At 41.3% G+C, this 21911-nt stretch overlaps 1 protein-coding gene across 4 annotated transcripts in view; it reads left to right on the top strand.

Annotated features, from left to right (window-relative positions):
• Positions 1-8217, top strand: part of cd276 (CD276 molecule) — a 75061-nt gene extending 66844 nt beyond the window's left edge. For all 4 annotated transcript variants that reach the window (XR_013654895.1, XM_004067295.4, XM_078944611.1 and 1 more), the window contains one exon: positions 7432-8217. The gene's annotated coding sequence lies outside the window, so the exon portion shown is untranslated. The remainder of the gene's footprint in view (positions 1-7431) is intronic.
• The last annotated feature ends 13694 nt before the right edge of the window (positions 8218-21911 follow it).

Genomic DNA, 21911 nt, shown 5'->3' with positions numbered 1-21911 from the left:
CTGCTGTGTGCGGCGTGGTGATGACATACTTTGTTTTGTGTGTGGTCACCAGGCCGTGGCCTTTGTCGCGGCAGATTAACATCAGTAATATTCCTCCCCGCTCAGGCTGCTCTCTGTCTGCTTTTCCCTGTGTGGACGAAGACGAGCCTTTCTGAACATCCCATGAACCAACCGCAGCATCTCTCCTTCATGTGGCAACGGGACAGAACGTCTCCCATTTGCCATGTTTTGTTCACAGTAAGCAAAAACGATGGCGTTCCGAGTTTTACAACTAATTAAATTTGATCATAAACAGGAGCAGCTATTTTTGCATATTGTTTACAAAGCTCCTGGCTATCAAAGGGAAAATATTCAGCACCAGAGACTTTACAGATGGCATCAACTTAAACACTTTGCAGGCCCCATGCTGTGATGGGAGTATGCAAGACATATTGCCCATGACTTTCATGTGTGTCTTTTGGAAGCGTGCACATTTCATTGTGATACTTAAGTGCAAATTGCACATGCTCAGATCGAAGTTGAAACATTCACATCTCTGCATGCTAGCGGCTTCTCAAAAATGTTTTTACTGTAAATGATTCACTAATCACCCATGTGTTTATTATTTATTAAAAGATAGTCTTCTTTTTTATATAAGTTGGTTAAAAAATGTGTATTTCAAATAAAGTTTTATTATAGAGGAGTTGTAAAACTTCGATTTGGAATAAAGTGTTTTTTCATGGATTACTGCTAGAAACCGTTTATAAGGCGGATTTAAACCAAATTAAAAAACTAAGGATTCCTTTTCTATTGCAACTTTTTGCTAATTTAAAAGTGTAAAATGCATTTTGTGTTTCAGAGCCTTAAAATTAGACAAATGAAGCGTAAATGAACGACATCTGTGTTTAATTTGTGTGGTGATAGAGAAAAAACAAATCAAATTTGTTGAAGAAAACAGAAACTGAAAGTCATCTGTCCAAATGATGTGTTGCACCTCATCTTTGTGACAGATTTTCGACCCAGGTTTAATAAAACCCCCACATTTCATTGCAGCTAGCAGACGTGTGCATACACCCCTCTGTCAACACCCCACAGTCAAAGCTTCAGTCTGACTGAAGTCTTGGCTTTGACTTCAGTCCACTGCAACCTGATTCATTTCTACTCAGGTCATTATAATGTGACCGCATCAATATGTTCCAGGTTCAGTTCAAAGATTTGTTTCTCATACATTTGGTCTCATCTCAGAATCTTCTTTGAGAAAGGTCGTTTATGGTTGAGACGGTGGAGGACACCCAACTTCAGCAGGGTGAGACTATATACTGGATTTAGGAAACATGGTTTCTTTTGTTTGTCTGTGACTTTGGCTTGATGTGATGTTTTGGTAACATACTAACAATCGCAGAGATGGAATTCTACATTTTCTTGGCTGATTTTCATTCCTGGAATCCATCTGCTTTATTATTTACTCCCAGGATTGGAGGCAACTGTTTTCAATATTTTCTTCTTGCAGAGGATTATTTAAAAGTGGCTAAAACCACCCAGTACTGATTATAAGTTTGGTTTTATTGCATGTTTTAAAGTGTGATTAGCATCTTTCATTTTCCCAAATCAGTGTAATTTCTCAAGTAAAAAAATTTACGGTAGCTGTTTTTTTAAATTTTTTTTTTACTTTTATATTGTCTCTACGTTTATCTTTACAAGAATGCAAGACTGGTAGTTTAAAAACATGTTTCTTGGTTATATTATATAGTAGATAAGGGGGTATAGCATTTCAACCTATATTTGTTTTATAAAGTAAAAAACTTAGTTTCCAGTTTAGCTAGCATCCGTTGGTATGTTTTAAGGCCAATGACTCACTCAATAATTTTATTTTGTAAGATATTATTTGATTGACTTAAGATCCGTCAAAGCCCTATTTGTACATCCCTAAACCATATTTGTATGCTTGGATTAAATTCTTTGAAATGTAAATGAAAAAAAAAAAAGGAATCAAAGGTTGTAAACAAGTTTCCGGCTCGCAGCTGACCAATGTTTTACCCACAGACTTAAGCTGTGATGATCTGCAGGTTATCTGTTTGACTGACAGATATTGCGGTCCCTGAGCTTTATTCAGTTCATCTCCTAAAGTGACATTCACCTTCATGCTGAATCAGAGAACAAATCAATCACACCACAGGTGGCAGATGTCTGGCATGTCATGCTCTGTGACCAAATAGTGAGTCAGATCAACACACTGACCAAGTAAACGGTTTAAGGTAAATTATTGTCTTGCATACTGAAGTGGCCAACACAGCACAGAACAAGCAGACGTTCTCTTTTCTCTCTGCTCTCTGTGTTCTTCTTTGTGCTGAGCAGCCGAGCCTTTGGGGTTTACCACAGGAGCCTCTTCGAATGATCCCTTAGACTGAAGTCAAGAATCAAGATTAATGCACTTCCCCTAAGGGGGGAAAAAATCTTATAATTAACTCTGAGGGGGCTGCAGAGTGCTTTTAGTGAAAGAAGCTGGAAACGAGTGACCTCATCCAGACCATGGAAGAAGAAAAAATAGCTGCGATAGGTGTGGGATTCTTTTGAGGGAGATGTGTGCTACTGCACTGGAACCACAGTGTGGTAACAGAATGACCTGTCAGACACCTCACCCTGCCTTATTCTTATTGGGCTAAAGTGGAAAGGCCTACAGCAGAAGCTGCTGCCTTAGTGCACCTCTCACAGTAATCATTGTTATATTTTGTGACCTATGTGAATTATCACTGCACCAGACTGTTCCATGCGTGTTGAGATGATCTAACGTCTTCTGAGCAAGACGGACGGCTGACCACAGTGTGTCTCCAGCTTCTTATCTGTCTGATGGTTACAGACGTACAGACAAGGTGGAGTAGTTCACCAGAATTACTGTAAGACACCTTGTTTCCTTCCAGACACATTCTTTTAATATTTTTTAATTTGAAGCCCCTTTTTATTTTCAAGTGAAAATGATACATTTCAATATTTGAACAAAAAAGAATTGCAAATAAAACTGCTTTGCCATAAGGGGAAAGAACAAGCACACATGAGTAAACTTAAATAAATACATAACTTGAATTAATTAAAGTGTTCTCCTGACAAACCCAATTGAATGATTTTATATTTACACTACTGTCAGCTACTAATTATAAAGGTGGCAAAACATGTTGTATAATCCCTTAATCCAATCTCCCAACACTCAAAATACATTTTTAGACCAAAGGAAATGAATGAAAACCTTTCCAAAAAATATACTGATATTATTGAGCAGGTCTAATGAAGTCAACGGCACCATTATTGGCCACAACGGCCACACCATTTCTTTACACTTCACTTTTGCTCACTGGCACTTGAGCAAAAGGGGTTTAAAGCAGGATGGGCACTGAGCAGAAGTTACTCCGACCAACTCAACAACGATCCAAAAACATCAGTTAGGCAAGGCAAAATACAGTTTAAAGCTATTTTAGGTCTCTTCATTTGACAGCTTTCCTGCCAAATGCCTTCCTAAAAAATGTCCACACTTGAGCTCCAATATCATTAAAATGGCAAATTACCCCCAACCCCTGTCCTCTTGGATTGTCCTGAAAATAAATGAATAATAAAACCTGGTATCCAAAGTTTCTTTGCAAAAGTCAGCTGTTTTTCAGTCGCTGCAGTGCCGGTCTGTTGTGGTGAAGAGAGAGCTGAGTCAGAAGACGGAGCTTTCAATTTACCGGTTGATCTTCATTCCAATACTTGCATATGGTCATGAGCTCTGGGTCATGACCGAAAAAATGAGGTCCCAAATACAAGCGGCCAAAATGAGCTTCCTCTGTTGGGTTGAGAGGGAAATCAGGGCATCTTTCCTTAGACTGCTGCCCCCGTGACTCGGGCCTGGATGAGCCTGAGAAGATGGATAGATGAATGTTGCACATTTCTGCAGCAGTCGTTGCAATATTTCTGCAGTACCACTTCAGTGGGACTCTCAAAGAAAACTTAAACCAATATTTTGGTTCTTGTTGAAATCTTGAGTCATCAACTAGTTACAAACTGTACCAGTGCTGTATAATATTTGCTTTAGTTAGATCAAAGACGAATTTGGAAGTATAAACCCAAATGTGAACCTGCAGAAGCTGGCAGATTATAAATGCAAAATATTATACGAAACAGAGGGGACTTTTTTTTTTCTGGCAGGGCAGCCATAGACTTAAAAAAAACATAGTTCTCAATTGGAGTGTGAGGAATATAATTCTGGGATTCAAGTGAGAAAAAAAAAGTCTAAAAGGAGAGACTGCTTCACTTAACTTTACTTAGTTTCTCTTTGGAAGGCTTATATCTTTAACGGAACAGTTTACTTGAAGGCATTGCATTTACATGCATGGTTAAGCCTAATAACAATAGCCTATTATATTTCTTCCCACTCTGTTGAGACAAACTGCTATTTAAATATATTTCACACCCCAGCATTTATGTTGTGCAGGCCCCTGGGGATCTGATTTCCTGTGCATCCTTGCAAGATGTCTGTATGTGGATGTATTTTTAAAAGCAGATCTGCATATCTTTGTGAATGGTACACACTCTCCGCTGTAATTATCCGTTTGTGTGCGGAGAAGCCACTCTGATGTGCTTGATCATGTGGTAATACTCCTTAAGTACCAACAGGGCTTAGCTGCTTCCCTATTATTCTGATTTTATGCTCAAGGTTACTCTTAATCATTTGCTCACACCGTCTGAAAGCTGCTATGGTTTTCGTCAAAGTCAAACACAATGTTGATGTATAGCGTGACGATGCACACACGGATATCTTGTGTTTATATTTATGTCCAGGGTAAACAGCAGCAGGAATAAAACGTATCATCCGCTATTCTGTTTAAATGAAGACAGAAATGAGCCCATTGGGGATTTCAAATATCTCATTAGACTGAATCCCTTTACCGTTGTATCTTTCACTGAACAATCTTTTATAGCCTGAGTAAATTAATTAAATCTCTGGTACCCAGAATAAATGAATGTGTCCATCAGTTTTTGTTCCAGGTGTTGGGCGGGGGATAGCTTTGCACTGCAGTGGCAGCTTTAGATTTACAGAGATGCTGGTTGTTCTAAAGGATGCATAATATCTAAATCATGTATAAGTAATTATTTATATATGAAAAGTGTTTTTGTTTTTATTTCTGGGCTAGGGAGCTAATATTTGCTTGTCTGAAATGATAAGAGAGTGAAAAGCTCACATCCATTATAGCCCTGTTGCTGTGAGACCAGCCAAGTGTGAAATGTCTTTTGTTGAGTCCCCGTTTGCTGTTTCTGTGACATCGCAGAGCCAGATCAGAGAGTGGTAAAGCTGCAAACTGTAACTGCAATGCTGCAAGTGTCAGTGGTTTTATTGCAGAATCTAATGATGCCCAGCTTTGGCAAAATTAAAGACCCCCTCTGATGAAAATGCTGTTTTTAACATCTTTCTGATTGATTTAACAGTTTTCTGACGATGGAGGACATATATAAAGAAAATGAAGCTCAGAATTGCATTTCAGATTATTTCTTTATTCAAATTGTTGTAAATCAATTGTTGTAAATTGTTGTAAATCAGACGAAAAAAAATCCAGTTTGAAAAGATTGTATTTGTTACATAGGAAATGCAGCGGGGGGGGGGCACACAAGCTCCCTGCTCCGCTCCATTCTGATGCGTCCAGTCCCAGACAAGTAGACCCAAGTACGTCTTTGCTTTCCTCATCCTGGGTCAAACCGTACGGCTGGATGGCTCCAATATTGCCTGCCGTTTTTGTTGCACTGGTAATTTTAGGTTGGGGGTGTGGGGGGCTGTAAGCTAGCGGGAGAGCCTTTAAACAGAAGACACACAGCAATGGGAAATGTTTTCTCTGCAGAAACTATGTCCTAGAAGATTTTTTTTTCTGATTTTGGCCTAAAACAGCATAATCATAAAGATCAAAAGCTGATCGGTGTGGGACTTTAGGATCTCAGAACCACATGCAGTCGGTTGACCAAAGGTGAATTTTTCAGTCATCAATGCGAGTGTCCGATAACCAGACTGCAGAACACTCTGGCACTGTGGTTGCCAATTAGTCTGCATGAAATTTTACAAATGATTTTAGAAATGTAAGTGAAGGGGAATGATTATGTAACCTTTTGAGTTTGATTTTATCCGTTTGATTGTCAGTGCTGTTAATAGGATTCCTTTCAGAGTGGCTGTAAACGCTGGAGTTATTTCTTTGATCCTTTGAGGCCCGGGCTCTCACCGCTCCACTCATCTGCAAAGCTCTCCGTTCGGGTAAAAGGATCATTTGAGTGCGATGGGAGAAAAGCACATGTGAAAACTGTTGTGTTAGTGCGAGGTGATGGATAAGTTGGCAAGTTGGATTGCTTCTTGACAGGGAGAAAATGAAAGTTGGCTGCATTTTAAAATCCCCTCTCTAAAACAGAGACTCTGATGGGAAGCTTTGTAATTTGCCAAGATTTCCAGCATTTAGAATGACAGCCTCTCTAACTGTATCGCTCTTTGTTTTGACATTTGAAGCAGTTAGCAATCACCCGAGGGATTTTATTTGGGTGTTTCTTCACATCAAACCGGTTGTCATGTGTAAAGTGTAATAAAGGATGATAATTAGCACCAACCACAAAGTACGAGCAGCTTGACAACTGAATTATTTTTGTATTTCCTGTTTTAAATTATTAAATAAGTGCTTCAAACAAAGGATTACATGTGCTTACAGAGCAAGTCAAATCAACCCCTGTTACAGTGTATTAAAAACAAAAGGTTCATGACAGACATAGACATTAGTAGTCCTAGTGGAATACACATTTAAAGCAGCACTTCTTCTGCTCCCAGTCAAAGATTATTAACTCCACTCAGGATATGAGCTTGGTTATCTGACCAGTGAACAGAACTGTAATCTGTCCTGATGAGGTTAGGCTATTACATTCATTTAGCACTGCAGCCGCATGCAGACAAAGCCAGCTGACTTGAAAAATGTGCCTAAAATCACAACTCCCCAGCATACGTCCGACTATACTGCCTTAAAAGGCTTTCAAGTAGGAGAGCTTCATGTGTGACACAATTAAATTCCAGCCAACTTAATTTCAAGTGCTTAATGATGCAGGCAGAACAATTTCTTTCGCCGTGCTTCCAGTGGGTCGGCCCACAGGGGCTGCGAGTGAGGCAAAGTCCACTTCGACGCAGGGAGGAGGATGTTATGATTGAGGACGCTTTCTAGGTTGGATGAACGCACAATTGTTGTCCCTGAATCTACACAATCTCCATTTAATTGTTTCTCTCACCTGTTGCTTGACTCCGGAACTCCAGCTAATTCTTTGAAAATGATCTATAATTGAATTTTCTGGTTTATTTGTTGGGTCACCGTGACAAAATCTTTATCTTTTGCTATTTCTGAACCTGAAAAAAAAGAACACTAAAAAGGCACGCATGATTTGTGTTCATGTTTTTTTTTTTTTTTTCAGGAGTCGAGGCCAGATACTGGGGGGTGGAGAGTGGTGTGGTAGGTAATCCCGCTCCACCTATCCATCAACCTGGAGACTATTTCCAGCGTCCCCTGCAGAATGTAAAAGCCTCGCTGAGCAAAGGATGAGTCCATCATCTTCTTCCCCCCCCGAGTTTCTATTAAATCACATAAACACATCATGTGCCATTATTTTCTATTGCCCTCCCTGCATTGGTCTCCATGGAGAGCCGTGACAGTGAGTACATGCTGCTGAGTGAGCTGTGTTCCATGCAGCACGCAGACAGAAGCCTTTGTCTGTCACTGACATCACAGTTTGAGAAGTGACGAGGCGTCTGCTCGGAACGGAGACACTTAAAGAGATGACCCTGACTCAGTTGCCAGAGACAGAACGTGGCTCTCCTATTACTCCAGGACTTGCTAATTAGTGTCTGTCGCTGGAGTAACTTGTACCTGTCACTGTGTGCTGCTTTCCGATATTCAATAAGTTGGGGAAATTGAAATTGAATGCCAGTTAAGCTCCAACAAATTGCAAATGGCGCATGTGATACAGCCTAATTTCCTCAGCGCTCTGACAGCTTTACATGTACGAAACAGTTTTAATGAACACAGACTGTCTTGTTTTTTCTTTTATACGACTGGTTTGAACTGTTTTCTCCTGTCAGTGCTAGTTTTTAAAGTATGTTATTTTTTATTATTATTATTATTTTTTTTTACACTTTAGCAAGTCCTAGTTTGGTGTTTCTCTGTCTGAAGGCCTATTTACATTAAAGAGATGGGGAAAGTGTGTGGTCATGGGTAATTATTGTTTCTCTTTCAGGGTCACTTTGTGTTCGTGGAGGCAGAACAAGGTTGAGTTTATTAGAGACCATTCCTTTAATCACTTACAAGTTTAGCTGTGCTGTTCAAAGACCGCCTTCTATATTCTACAAGGGTGATTTATCTGCCACTTGCCCTATTCTACATAATGACTAAAGCATGAATTATTGTCAAAGTCACACAAATATTTCATTGACTTGCAGATCACACCTGCCATGTTGAATTGTTTCCTTTTTTTTTTAGGGTTAATTCTGCTTTGTTTACAGATGCTCAGTCATCCCAAACATTTTACTTGCTCTGAATAATGGATTTTCCCTGTGATTGTTTGCTGCTGCCATACACGGAATAACTAACTTGCATCGGCTCTGACTTGTGTACGTTGCAGAGACACCTCCTCCAGCTCACAAAGCCACGTGCGAGGCATACACGGCGTCCTCGGCCTGAGCTGGCTGAGGCTGATCGGGCCCCAGGTTGTGCCCAAACGCACACATTTCTCTCTGCAGTAGCCCTTGACCTTCCTGTGTGTCCTCGTGCCCCAGACACCCGCCTGAAATTAAATTACAGATTGGCAGCTGCGGGCCCAAAGAGGGGTTTGTTTGGCTGTTCCTTTTCTGAGAAGCACTTATTTTCCCGTTTAGGTACTGGGGGGAAAAAAAACGTGTTGGGATTTAAGGAAGAAAGCGCTGGTCGGGAAGGCATTTCTGTCTTCTGGTAGGGAGAGATGGACCCAGTGCTGCCAGACTGCTGATACCAGGGCAGAAAAAAACACATTCAAGTCTTGCATTGCGGGAAAAAGGGACAGAGACACTAAAACGGGTTTACCAGATAAATATAAAGAGTATAAAAGTCCAGCTGAGGGAAGCCAGATCTCAGTGGCTGAGTATTTCGTCAGACCTTGGAAGTACCATTTGGAAATTAAAAAAATCATTCTTGTGAGACAAAAAGCAAATGCCAAGGCCTTATTAATTTAGAAGTCTGACACGCCTTTATCAACCCTTAATTCCAAATTGCATTCACTTCAAACACCATTCAGAGTCAAGTGACCAGTGTTTGGCAAAAGTAAAGACTTTGCGCTTATTTGTGGGTGCTGTGGTGTCCAAAAAGAGATGAGGGGGTTTTGCGAATGAACCTTTGAATTATCTTTTAAGATTTAGAGTGCAGCATTTTGGGAAAATAACCTGATTTGACTCAGACTGATCATTAAATATTCAGTTGAACTTTGATGTATTGCACATATTCCCATGGAAAATATATTTGCTTTACCAGATAATTGGACATATAAAAAACACTGCACTAAGTAATATCAAGCTGCATAATAATAATGTTTGCTTGATACCAATGTTCATTATACAAAAAACAAGACTAAATAGGCTTTAAAGACCCACTCCGATTCAAATTGGGTTTTTTGTATTTTTAACATGTCGTGATGATGGAGAACTCAAAATCACATTTCTAAGTTATCTCCAATCAAATTGTTGGGAATCAGGAGCAGGACAAAAATGCAGCTTGATAAAGATCTTAGTTATGATTGGGGCTGCACCATATGAGGAAAACTTGCGATATGAGTGATTAATATTGCGATAACAAAATAATTTGCGCCATATAAACAAATAGCGAAGCAACCAAAAACATAATTTCCATTTCATTGCAACAGTTTAAGAATTATACTCCAAATGATCCCTGTCGACATAGGACGGGAACATCTAACATCAAAGGGCTCCATCTGATTGGTCAACATCGTAAAGGAATCCATCTGATTGGTTAAATGCAGACATGGATTTATTTGATTGGTTAAATAATTCAAGCTGCCATAAGGTTGTTTTAGCGCATTTAAGGCAAACATTTATTGCCATTTTTGCTGTCTTTTGCGATATGCATGTTGCACAGCCTGATCTTGCGATATCGATAAATTTGCGGTATATTGTGCAGGCCTAGTAATGATGTAGAAAACACGCTGGGTGGGCCACAAGCTCCTGGCTCTGCTCCATTCTGATGCATCCACTTGTAGACGACTAGATCCATGGACGTTTGCATTTTACTCCGCGCCAACAGTCCCTCTCACAACTCAGAGGTGAATTTCTAATAAACCCCTGCCGCTCTGCTGAAACTATTTTCTATAAAAAATGATAATTTTTTTGATTTTGGCTAAAAATGGCATAGTCATAATTTAAAAAAAAACATGAACACTTTTAAAATTGATTAAAAGATGATCGAAGTGGGTTAACAGAAAATTTGTTCACAAGTGAAAGTGTGCTTTATTTAGAAAAAGCATATGACAATAATATGTCATTAGTCAATAAAAACCAAAGATTTTAACTGACCCTTAATCTGTACACAAATGATCAAACCTCTAAGGATAATCCATCACAAATAATAAAAAACTAAGCAAAATAATTAGGATTAATGAATTACAACATCGATTAGATCACTTTAGTTCAGTTGCATTTATTCAGTGATTAATTCCAGAGGTTGCATGTTTATCCTACATGAATGTAATTAGATTTAAAGGAGGCAACGTGCAGAAAAAGAAACACTTTTATCAATAAAGCTCTCACATTTACCTGATAAGCTATGCAGGGATCCTGTTTTTGGCTTTTGGTAGACCTTATTAAAATAAGATACTAAACTAAATTGAGTAAAACGAGACAAAAAAAAAAAAGAAACTAAAAATAAGATTGAAGCAGAATCCACGGTTTCTTGAAAAAGCTCCCCGTTCTCCTCACTGGCAGTGTTGGCACACTCTGCCACAGACTTCTGTCCAAACATACAAGATATTTATATTAGCACATTTGCCACGCTGCATTTAACTTGATTTGAACATAAGGTCCCATTAAAGCAGTCATTCAAATCAGTACAGCTACGCTCTGTAATTTTTAGTACAAGATGAAGGCTCTCTTGAAGAAATTCTGCTTTGTTTTCATTTCAGAGGAAACATCTGTGTCAGCAGGGTTTAATTGCTCATAAATAACAGCCATGACATCTGTTTAAACTGATCAGTAGACGAGGAACAAACTCGATTCATATTTGAACCCAGCATCCCATTTATTTGCGATCGGACACCTGATCGCATGGTTCTATGTCCAGGTGTTCAGACGGGTTTGATTTAATCAAAGAATCGTTTAAAGCCGAGATGGGAAGTGGAGAAAACCTAAAGCAGAAATCCTGCTCCTAGACCAGGAGTAAAGGCTTTTGTTTAATTAGTTTATTCTTGAGCCCTTCCATCACAATTTATCAAGATAAATATGAATGGTTTTTACAGTCGTCTTCTCAGAATGTGGATGTCGTGAGCAATTTAGCCAACTGTGAAGGACCTTGAATCATTCACGCCATCTCCTCACAGAGGAAACGTCTCATTTCTGCAGTTTGGTGTTTAGAACTTTGATAGTTTGTTAAAAAGGAAAAAGCCACAGTGCTGATTTTGTTCATGATTAGAAACAATGTGAAGTTTTTGAGTCATATTTTAGGCTCCACATGCAACATTAGTTTTTCTATCAGTAAAACTTTAGCTGTACTGCTGAACACACGACGTGTACAAATTAGCAGTTTTGAAAACTGCTTATAATTGAGGTGACAGCATGCAAGAGTGTTATTGGTATTTCATTTGAAGCAAAATTAACTTTTCTTTTTCTTACAAAAAATGTTTAAAACTAAGCTTCTAAGCTGGTGTGTGGCCAAATCAAAATATTCGAATAACATGGTTCAACTTCTTTTTTTTAGTTAGTTATCCTCAAGCAAAGTAGTTCTACTGTCAGGTCCTCGAACCCAAACAGAATGTAAACCTTTCTGTTTCTGGCCGGTCCTAATGCAGCACTGATGTTCTGGATGTTTCTGCAAGTCTGCGTGTTAGTATTAAAAAATGTTTGTTGTCTTTTTAATCAAGACAAATGTATGACGCAAATAAAGTTTTAAAGTAAAAAAACTCATATTCAAAATTTACTTAAATGGTTGAGGTGATGTAGCAAAATCATTTAAAGAAATCAATTAATCCACATCTGGTGTAGAAACATGTTTCTTGTCATGTTTAAGAGGGAATCGGGAAGAAAAACCAAGACATTTGGTTGCTTAAAAGCATTCTTCTTTAAGGCTCATATTAATAGAAAGTTCCAGTTTCTCTGAACATGAAGCATCACTGCTCTATTGTCTTGATGTGTTTTAGATTGGGTTTGTGATCTCCAAGATCCTTCCCTGTGGAGTTCTACGGAAATCCTGCTCGGATCAGGATCAGGAGCATCCTTGAGCGGAAAAGCCTCCGAAATTCCAGCTGCTAAAGAAAATGCGTCTCTTTTGAGAAACCCTTCCTGTGGCTTTAAAAAAAAAGAGCACAGAGCACAAGAGTAAGTAGAGGCTGGTTCACCTGGATCAACAGGTTCAAATGATCTGGTTCTAAAATTCTTTGTGGTAGACAGGCAAGTGTGAATGACGACTGAAGTGGACGCTGCATTGGTCCTGAGAAAAAGCCACAAGGAGAACTAGACACAGAAAATTCAAAGTTTGATTTTAAAATTTCATATCAGCGTGGGATGCATTTTAGTAGAATGACAAATATAACATGATGAAGTCTATTTAAAATGAATAGGAGTCTAAGGATGGATTCCCAGTTTAAAACCTGATTGGGATCCTGAATCTTCACAAATAGAAGTTGATCATAGAAGCCACAACTTTTTGTGTTGTTAGGCAGCATTTAGTTTAATAAGAAATGTTTCCTGTTATCCTGTCACACACCAATTAAACCAATACAAAATGTTTTTGTTGTTGTTTAGACCAGTTAAATAAAAAATAAAAAATCTACTCAGGATACAAAAATTGAAATATTACAAAGAAATATTAGAATTAAAAAAAAAAACAATTACTATAAAGCTACAAGAATACTTTATAACATTACAAAAATGAAGTAAGCGCACAGTTTTATGCTTACTATTTTTTATTTTTTGCTAGCTCTGATTTTCTTCTCTGACCTTTGGTTCATAAAAGCGGAATTTAGTGAACAGTCTACTAAGTACAGAGCCAACATCAATTTCTCTCCAAAAACCCTCTCATTTATATTTAAGGAGAAGAAAACAGTGTTTGCTCACATGTTTACACCTTTCAATTTGATTTCAGAGAAATGAAAGCATTTTCTTGTTGAACATTAAAGTTTAAACACTGCTTTTTTTTTTTTAGGATTTCTGCTTCTAGCTTAAACAGTCACATCTGTTTAGGATGCTGTCTTCCATTTTTAGGCTTTTTCACACTTTTTTTTTCTCCTTTTAGGAAGTCAGTCTGAAAAATGATAGAAATTCCTCTGATTTTTATTTAAAAAATAGAAAAGACTAAAAAACATTTTAGAACCCGTTTATTCATAGAGGTAATATAGGTGTGTGTTTAAATATATAAGCTCCCATTTCATTTAATTGCCAATAAAGCCTTTATAGCTCACAGACAGTTCTTTTCCTTCTGCTACTAATAAAAATTATGATTTAGGGGGGAAACAATTTCTGATCGTTTTTAGAGCTGATATTGCATCAGCTTGTACCACAAATTCAGATCTATACGTTGGATTAACTGTCATTATTTGTAATACTTTGAAGTTTTTTGTAGAAATGTTACATCTTCGTGTCTACACTGTGATATGAATGGTTAAAAAGTAAAAACTAGTTACCAAAAAAATCTTATAAAGGATTTTTTTTTTATTGGAATAAAAAGAGAAGCTTTAAAATAAATGGCTGCTCATTAAAATTTAGTTTTGCAAAACAAACAAAACTGCCAAATTCCAAACATTTCATCACTGCTTCATGGACTGCTGGTGTTAAAGAGCATCAAATTATAATGAGAAAGGATAAAATAAAGTGGTCCAGGACTAGAGGCAAACAGGAAAAGCCCTTGATGGCTGAGCAAAGCCTTAGATCAATAGATCGGTTTCCCAGAAAAACATGAAGGCAAACACCATTCCTTCATGTGGAATAATGTGATCTGGAAAGAATCAGCTCTGCTGCAGAAACCAAAGGTGTGGCTTTTGAAGAATATCCTTAAAAGTGACCAGAGAAATAATTTACAACAGCTGGATTGTTTTAGAAAGTGGTTCAGAGGGTGTTTTTGAAGAGATCTCAAAACAGCGGAAGGCAATGCAACTAAAATGAGAATCTTTTCAAAAAATAAAGGTTTTTTATTAGATTTTTTAAATTTTGCATCAGCTTGATAAAACTTTGAGTATAAAACAGGAGCTAAACTAATTTCCTGTACAGTTTTATGTCTTTTGACATTTGTGTAAATGCAACCAAATGTAACAGTGATCCCTCGTTATTACGATAAACATTGCAATATCAATCTAAAAGTAAAAGCATTCATTTCCAACTTCTGGGTTTTTGAACAACACTTGGATTGTATCTTTCCTGCACTTTCCAGTACTACAGTGTTCCCACGCTTATTTGCGTATTAATATTCGCAGTTTTATGTATTTTTTTTATCTGCCGTGTGACTCCTCTGGTTCATCAGAAAAACTTAGGGTAGTATGACGTGTGGGGTAGTATGACGTGATGCTGTAGTATCGCGAGAGCCGACGAGAGGAGTGTGGTGAGTTTACTTGGCGGCGCGTAAGTTGTGAACAAACATTTTTGATTTATTTTATTACACCGCCATATTTAAATAATCCAGAAAGTTAAAAAATAAAAATCTGAAAAAGTTTGTCAAGCATTTGCCAGCCTGGAGGACCTGGAGGATCTGGAGAATTACATCGACGAGTGTTTCAATACCTGCCTCATGAAGAAATCCAACACCGCCACTCCGTCCACCAAACGCAACCGTCCCGAAGACTCCCCCGGGGGCTGCCTCCTCTCCAGGCAGCAACATGAGTGACATCCTGGATTCAATTGATAAAAGGCTCTCCAGCCTTGATTGCCGTTTAAATCTGCTGGAGATCCTCCATAAGGAATTCCAAGGTCTGCGAGAGTCTCTGGAGTTCAGCCAACAGCAGGTGCAGGAGCTCGCAGCGGAGAACCAGTCCCTCGGAGAGACCGTCAAGATCATGGCCAACGACACCGCCCGTCTTTCTGAGGAAAACCGATCTATAAAGGAAACCCTCCTGGATCTTCAGGCGAGGAGCATGAGGGACAATCTAGTGTTCGCAGGGATTCCAGAAGAGGCAGGGGAAGTCCCGGAGAACATTGTTAAGTCCTTTATAGAGGTCCACCTGAAACTCCCCAAGGAAGAAGTCCAGAAGATCTCCTTCCACAGGGTTCACCGGCTCGGAGGAAAGAGGCCGGACAATCAGCGTCCCCGTCCTATTGTTGCTAAATTTGAACATTATAAACAAAAGATGCAGGTAAAAAGCAGAGGGCGAGAGCTGAAAGACACACATTACAGTGTGAATGATCAGTTTCCAGGTGAGATCTTCCGCCGGCGGAAAATCCTCTTCCCGCTGAGGAGGAAGCACCTGTCTGCTGGAGCACGCGCGGTGGTTGCCGTTGATAAACTTTTTGTGAATGGCAAGCTGTTCCGGGACCCAGAGGTAACACCCTGGCTGTGCTGAAGGCTTTCAGAGGCGCACTGACATCTGCGCTGCCCAGAAGAAACCCGCAAACTTATTTAACTGAATAGGAAATAATCGGATCATCAATAATCCACACCTCTCAGGAAAAGTGTTTTTTCTTTCTCTCACATTCATGTTTCTGTTGTTGTTTCATTGTTTTTGTTTTTTGTTCTTTCTCTTTTCCTCTCTCTTTTCTCTTGTCCCCCCCCCTTTCCCATTTCCTCATATGTGAATCAGGTAAAGTCAACGCAACCACGGTAAGTATTTATTTATGCACGGAACGGGCGCGCGCGCATACTAGCGCGCATAAGAGCATGCACACGCGATCCCGCACACACACGTTGATAAACTGCAAAAACCTCACTTAGGCTCACACAGGACGCACGCAACATGCAGCTGACAGCCAAGACACGTTCACCCACAACGCACAGCGCTTGTCAGTGTAGCAGAAACGCACAGCGTGCACGCACACACGGACGGGCACACGCACTATTTAGCCTTGCACTCTCCCGGTTAGAACAGCTATGAACAGTCTTAACATCGTTAGCTGGAATGTGCGTGGACTTGGTTCTGGGCCAAAGAGATTGAAAGTGTTAAATCACCTGAATGATCTTAAAGCAGATATAGCTTTACTGCAGGAGACCCATTTATCTTTATCAGCTGGTCATCTCCTGTGCTGTTCCCAGTATCCAGTTATGTATTCTGCCGGTTTCAACTCCAAACAAAGAGGGGTTTCAGTTTTGATTAATAAAAATGTTACATTTACTCATAAGGATACAGTTACTGACCCAGAAGGCAGATTTGTAATCATTAATATATCCATTCAGAATAAGGACTTTTGCATCGCCAGTATCTATGGCCCTAATGTTGACGACTCTTCCTTCTTTCACAGATTCTTCACCTCACTCTCAGCTCACTCTGACTCCACAATCATTATAGGAGGAGACGTCAACCTGGTTTTGGACCCTGAACTTGACAGACTCAGCACAGCAGCAAATCAGCGTACATGGCGGTCTGCAAGTATTCTAAAGCAGTACATGAATGATCTGGGTCTCTGCGACGCGTGGCGCTCATGTCATCCAAGCACTAAGGGGTTCACCTTTATTTCTCCAGTTCATCATTCACACTCTCGTTTAGATTATTTATTAGTCAGTAACTCCCTTTTGAAAGAAATTAAAAGTTCCAACATTCATCCAATTATTATCAGTGACCATGCACCAGTTTCTGTTACTATTTCAAGGGAAGTACCCAGACCCTCGGGTTCAACCTGGAGGTTTAATACATCTCTGTTAAAAGACCAGGAATTTATTGAATTCTTTAAAAAAGAGTGGGCAACCTTCTTAGAATTCAACAATACTTCTGAAATATCACCAAGTATTCTTTGGGAAGCAGCAAAAGCAGTCATGAGAGGGAAAATCATCTCTTATTCAACGCATAAAAAACGCAAAGAGAAAGCAGATTTATTAGAATTAGAAAATAAAATAAAAACTCTGGAGACTGCTTATGCTGCTTCTGCACAGGAACACATACTGGGCGACATGAAAAATTTAAAGCTACAGTTAAATGACATCATCAATAAACAAACACAATTCCAGATACAAAGGCTTCGACTGGAAAGATACGAAAACTCAAATAAATCTGGCAAATTTCTAGCTAATCAGCTTAAAATTAATAAAGAAAAATCAACAATCACTTCTATTATGGACCAAACAGGGAATGTCACCCATGACCCGGTAAAAATTAATAATGCGTTTAAAGACTTATTTCAAAACTTATACACTCCACAGATCAATCCATCAGAACAAAGCATCAACTCATTTCTCAACAATATAAACCTGCCCAAGTTAAACGAAGATCAAATCACAAATTTAGACTCTCCGCTCTCGCTGTCTGAGCTTCATGAAGCTCTGTTACTTATGCCTAACAGCAAAGCACCAGGACCCGACGGCTTTCCTGCAGAGTTTTATAAGGAATTCTGGGAACAACTGGCACCAACGTTTTATAAAACGGTAAAATTTATCAATGAAAGCCAATCTCTACCACCTAACATGAACTCTGCCAACATTATCCTTCTTCTAAAACCAGACAAAGACCCCACGAGTCCTTCAAGCTATCGCCCCATTTCTTTAATTAATGCAGATGTAAAAATTATCTGCAAAGCACTAGCACAGAGAATAGAAAAAGTCACTCCTCACATAATTGACTTTGATCAAACTGGATTCATCAAAGGCAGACACTCGGATGATAATGTCCGCAGACTCGTTAACATAATAGACTTTGCCACCATCAAAAAACAGGAAATGACTATACTATCACTGGATGCTGAAAAAGCCTTTGATAGAGTAAACTGGAAGTTCCTCATTGCTGCCCTCCATAAGTTTGGGTTTGGAGAATCATTCATCAATTGGATCAAAATATTATATCACAACCCCAATGCATCAGTTAGAACTAATAAACAGACTTCCAACAGGTTTTTTCTTGGAAGAGGAACCAGACAGGGCTGCCCACTCTCTCCTTCTCTTTTTGCTATATTTATTGAGCCTCTAGCTGCAGCAATAAGACAGAATGAGAGTATTAAAGGAATTAAAACCAAACACAGCCATCATAAAATTAGTCTCTATGCAGATGACATATTACTGTTTTTAAGTAATATACATTCTGTAAATGAAACGGCAACAATAATTAATGAATTCTCTTCTATATCAGACTATTCCATTAATTGGAATAAATCTGTTTTATTACCACTGAACAGTAATGCGGAGCAAGGACTCACAATACCAGTTAAAACAGGAAATATCAAATATCTAGGTATTTATTTTCCCCCCAAAATATCAGAACTGGTGCAGCTAAACTACACCCCATTACTGAAAAACATACAGGACGATCTAACACGCTGGACCAACCTGCCTTTGTCCCTTATGGGCAAGGTAGCCACGGTAAAAATGAAAATCTTACCCAAAGTTAATTATCTCTTCTCAATGATTCCCACACAACCGCCATTAAAATGGTTCAAAACATTAGACTCATCCATATCAAGCTTTCTATGGAACAATAAACCTGCAAGAATTAGTCTAAAAACTTTAAAATCTGCAAAAAGCTGTGGAGGATTAGAATTACCTAACTTCCACAATTACTTTCTTGCAAATAGATTACAATATATCTTAAAATGGTTAAAAAATAATCCAGAAACTAACTCATGGTTAGACTTGGAACAGGCGTTATGTGGAAAGATCAACCTGTCAGATCTTCCATTTATTAGCCAAATAGTTAAAAAACAGGATTGTTTCAAAAGTATTAATATAAATGCCACTTTAACAGCCTGGTGGGAATTTCTCAAAATATCAAAATCATCAATTCAACCGTGCAAAATGACACCCATCTGGAACAACCCAGACATCCTCATAAACAAAAAAATTATCCACTTCCCAGCTTGGCAAGCAGGGGGCATAAAACAACTAGAGCACATAATTATTGATAGAAGATTCATAACTCCCCAGGAACTTCAAGACAAACATGGAATATATAACTTCTTGGAATATCAGCAACTTAAATCAATTATTACTAAAAAGTTTAAATACAGAGACAACGATTTAAAGGCTACCAGATGTAGTTACCACTCTGATCAATTTCTCAATGAATAAAACTCTCTCCAAAATATACAAACTTTTATGCAATTTAGATAACAATATTTCACTTCCGACAACAAAATGGGATGCGGATTTAAGCATCAGCACAGATGAAAGTTTTTGGTCAGAACTTTGTCTAAACACCTTTAAAATGACAAAAAGTCCAAATCTGCAGCTAATCCATTTCAAAACTCTTCACAGAATTTACTACACTGGACAGAGGATGTTCAAGATGGGTCTCAGTAACTCAGACATTTTTCAGCACTGTGACAGTAATCTACCCGACAATTACATGCATGCACTATGGTTCTGCACGCCTGTCCAGGCTCTCTGGCGGCAGGTATGTGCTGATCTATCAGTCTGGCTTAAGGTTTCAATCACAGCTTCACCGTCACTTTGTGTGCTTGGTGACATGAGTGCCATCGATGTAGAAGGAGGATTAGCATCTATCATTTTCATAACTCTTTGCATTGCTAAAAAAACTATTTTAATAAATTGGAAAAGCAAAAAAAATATAAATATAAGTCAACACAGAAATCTGCTGCTTGATCATATCAGCTTGGAAAAAATGTCAGCCCAAAGTTCAAGTAACTTCGAAAGAATTCGGTCTCTCTGGTCTCCCATAGCTAACTCCGTGACTTAGGGGGTGGGGGGGGCCTGGTCGTCGCTGCTCCTTGCCCTTCTGCCGTGGGCCGGGGTGGGGGTCGGGGCCTCCGGTGCCTGGCGGGGGTTGTTGGGGGCTCCGTTGGTCGGGGGATCGGGTCCGGCGCCTGGGTGGGGCGGGCTGGGGAGCTGCGTGGTCCTTTGGGCTTGGGTGTGGGGGTGCGTGGTGGGGGGGTGGGGTGGTGGTCTGGCCTGGCTTGGGGGGGTGGTCCCTTTGCCTGTGCTGGGGGGGGTCGGCGGGGGGCGCTGCTCGGGGGGGGGGGGGCCCAGCGGCACTGGATGGGCTTCCCATCTACGCCTGGGGCTGGGATCGGCCCTTCCCTGGCTCTGGGGCGGGACGGGACAACCCTCTTGGGGCCCCCGGTCACTCTGGGTGTCCTCCGCTTCGGCTGTGGGGTGGGGGGTCTTGTCGGCCCTGACCTGTGGGGGGGCATTCTGGGGGAGGGGGGGGGTCCAGTATTGGTACGGGGCAGGGGGTGTTGACGGGTCGGGGTCTCCGCTGAGGCCATCGGCGGTTTCCCCGGCCGGTTGGCTGCCTCGGTCCCGTCGAGGCCTGACCAGAGCTCTTCTAGGGCCGGCGTTTGGGGGTGGGGGCCTGGGCTTGTTTCGGGGGGGGCCGGCGCTTTCTGGCTCCTCTCTCTCTGTGTGGGGGGGGGTGGTGCTGGGCCTGGGGTGTCGGCGCCTCCGGGGGTGGGGCCCCTGGGCTGGGTGGGCCTGGCCCCCTTGCTGGGGGAGGGGCGGGGGACAGCTGTTTGACCACCGGGGGACAGTCTATCAGCTGTCCCCAACTTACCCCCTTCCTCATATAACCTCATAATAGGGTGAGGGGGTGGGGGGCTTAGCCTGCGATGAGCCTTGGGGAGGGGGTTTACTAGGCAGTGGCCCCCCTCCTATGGTTGCCGTATGGAGTGGGCCCCCCCTCTTTCGGTTTTATTTGCACCTTAGACATGTAGGGCCCTTGGTAGGGGGGGTGCTTGGACATCACTGCCAGCAAGCAGCGGATGTCCTCCTAGCACCCTACCCGCCAATTTTAACCGCACCTTAGACATTTAGGGCCCCTTGGTGGGGAGGGTGAGGGGACGTCACTGTGAGTAATCAGGAGATGTCCCCTTAGTGCCCTACCCGCCAATTTTAACTGCACCCCCCTTAGTACACACACCCCTCCCCCCTCAATATATACATCCCAACATAAACACACACACATGCACACACACCATCTCAAACACACATACACGCACACACAATTTGCAAGGAAGGTGGGACCTGGGTCCATCTGTCCCCTGCCTCTTCCTCTTCCCTGGTGGGGGGTGCGGGCCCCCCTTTGCAACGGCGGCCGTGTCCCCGGGGTGCCGGCTTCCTGGGCCCGGCGGTGCTCTCTCCGTGCGGTGGGGGAGTTCACATTACATCTGGGCCGGGGGTGTCTGGTTCCTGGGGGGTGGGTTCTGGTCCTTGCTCCTGAGTGCTGGGCCCCGCCAAATTTCCAACTGTGGCCGAGCCTGGTCGGGCCATATTTATAACACCCCTTGTGGGCCCTCTTTTTTTCCCCGGGGTTCCCCCCTCCTGGGCGGGGGCGGCGGGCCCCCTGCCTCGCTCCTCCCTGGACCAACCGTGGGCCGGGCGGATGGTTGCCTGGAGTGCGGAGCGGGTCTCCCTTGGGGGGTCCTGGCTCGTACCTGGGGTTGGGGCGGGGGGATGCCCGGAACTCCTGGGTGGTGGTGGGGTGCTCGTTTGGGGCTGTGGGCGTCCTTCTCCGGTGGGGCTCTGCGTTGGGTTCTCCCGGCGCGGCGGGGGGGCTGCTCTCCTGGTTGGGCTGGGGCGGCGCTCTCTTTCCCTCCGTGCTTCCCTGGCCTCTGGCTCTGGGGGCCTTGC

This window comes from Oryzias latipes, chromosome 3 (assembly GCF_053564925.1).
Source record: "Oryzias latipes strain Hd-rR chromosome 3, Olatipes_Hd-rR_3.1".
Classification (NCBI taxonomy): domain Eukaryota; kingdom Metazoa; phylum Chordata; class Actinopteri; order Beloniformes; family Adrianichthyidae; genus Oryzias; species Oryzias latipes.
Note: the sequence above shows the minus strand (reverse complement) of the source record. Positions and strands in the feature narration are given on the sequence as shown.